Source organism: Chenopodium quinoa, unplaced genomic scaffold, assembly GCF_001683475.1.
Source record: "Chenopodium quinoa cultivar QQ74 unplaced genomic scaffold, ASM168347v1, whole genome shotgun sequence".
Lineage (NCBI taxonomy): Eukaryota > Viridiplantae > Streptophyta > Magnoliopsida > Caryophyllales > Amaranthaceae > Chenopodium > Chenopodium quinoa.
The window spans coordinates 259,123-261,319 of NW_018745151.1; the positions used below are offsets into that span (position 1 = coordinate 259,123).

Genomic DNA, 2,197 nt, shown 5'->3' on the forward strand with positions numbered 1-2,197 from the left:
TTCCGTTTAAACATGCAATATGGTGATCATAAAAAATATAATAGAATTATCATTAATATTGGAAGCAATTTAACAATAATAGCGTTAGTCAAATTAAATATAAAATAACAACTATTAGAAAAAATTCTATTTGTAACTGGCGAAATTGACTTTTTGTAACTGGCATTGTTGGTTGCGATTGCCACCGTTACAACTAGTGATAATTATTCGTAACCGGCTAATGTTGGTTACTAATAATAAATTATTCGTAACTGACTTAACCTAACGCTAGTTACAAATAGTCTATTTTTAAAGTTAGAAATCATACTATTGTAACTGGCATTAAGTAACACCGGTTACAATTAGGGTATTATTGTAACTGGCATAGCCTAACGCCAGTTACGAATAGTTTTTTTTTTAAATAATATATTATTAGTAACTAGCATTAGATTACGCTAGTTACTAATAAATAAATAATTTTTTTAAAAAATAATTATTTGACTCGAATACAAGATTGGTAATATATCCTACCAAACGACCCATCGGCAAATAAGTTATAACTTGCTACAATTCAACAAAATAAAGATTGAATCGTACAGACATACATCAACAAAATAAAGCACCAAATATGATCCTCGAACAAAACGTGTCCAATTATCAAATATAAATGTTTAAGCTAATATAACATATTGCATACATCTAAAGCCTTGTTAGACCATATTCTTGGATCATTATATGAAGCAACATTAATGGATACCTTTCTACAAGATTAATTAAAAGAGAAAGTTATTTGTATGAGAGCAAAATAGTTGCCGAAATTCATTTAAAGCAGTAAATAGACAGCTAAGGGGTAATACAAATACTTATTGCAGCCAAGGCACATAATGAACACTCTCTCCGGCACGAAGCTTTCTCGAAGGACCACATGGTATGAGTTTTCTCCAAAAAAAAAATGCCCAAGAGTGTCCGAAGTCTCATAAGTACGCCATCAACTCTTAGATATATAGAATTTAAACCATGTTTAGATAAGTATGTAGACAGATGAAACAACAGATGAGTGGAGATCAGTATGCTCCCTATATACAATTATTTTTCATCAGCAAGTTCGGCAGTTCAGTAGATCTTGTCAAAAAAAAAAAGCATGTTCAGTAGATATAGAATAGTTGCAGCCTTTGCATGAAACATCTTGATCTCTCTGATATTAACTTACCTTGAACAGGAGCAAGTTCCTAAAGAAAGATTATGTCCTTTTCAAATAATATCATAAGTTGCAGCATTGGCACCATATAAAAATTGATAATCTGCATACCTTAGAAAATTCTTCACGGTTACTGTTAATTTTATCAGTCTTTACCCTCAACTTAGAGTTTTCATTCAAACCAATTTGAACTCAGAATTCAGATGAGGACAGAAACAAAAGTTTAGCAATTAAATTAAAGAAAAAAAATCATTAAAATGCTCCATTGATTTGATAAATTAAAGGAAATAAAATTAAGCTAATTCTACAAGCATTATAAAACAGAGATAGTAACACATTCTAAATTTGCTAAGGAGAATTCAAATTATCTCCTTTGACAGTCCATGTATATAGTTTATTTCAATTAGGATTATGATGACACAATCACAGAGGTGGGTGCAAATTTATTTGCTTAATCAATTAAAATACTGGTTTCTATTAAGAAAACATGAATGATTGAATATAATGTGTAGTCTATTCATGTATTGAATATAGCCTCGTCTGCCATGATCTATACACACAATATGCGCACAAAACAAAGCAAAAACCGCAGCACAACTTGGAACAAAATCGCACACAAACAGCAATAACTATTAACTCGGACTAAAACTGACACAATTACGGAAAACAGTCCAGTTTAATAGCAAAAGAACTCGAAAAATTATGAAATTTTGCAGGAAGAAAGTAGACAAAATTTCACTCAAATTCAAAAAAATAATCACCTAAAAAGACCTCGTAACGAAGGAGAACGAGCCTTCTGAAGTTAATCGAGCAAACTGATCCTCCGAGAACAAGTGCGACTGATCAGTAACTTTAAGGGGTTATGAACACAATAAAATATCAAAATTTAAACGCTATGAACTAGTATTTTATGGCAATGTTTGTTGCTTTATCTAATTATATAAACTGTATATAAAATAGACAATATTATAACTATATATACACACGTAATAATAATATACCAAGTACCTTAAATTGCAT

General features: G+C 30.4%; 1 long non-coding RNA gene across 1 annotated transcript; it reads right to left on the reverse strand.

The window, feature by feature from the left end:
* Nucleotides 1–633: 633 nt before the first annotated feature.
* On the reverse strand, nucleotides 634–1,910 carry LOC110710121. The gene is made up of 2 exons (XR_002509126.1): nucleotides 1,190–1,910; nucleotides 634–1,101 (listed from the first exon to the last, which is right to left on the reverse strand). It is a non-coding gene; the product is annotated as an uncharacterized LOC110710121 (long non-coding RNA).
* Between the last annotated feature and the right edge of the window lie 287 nt (nucleotides 1,911–2,197).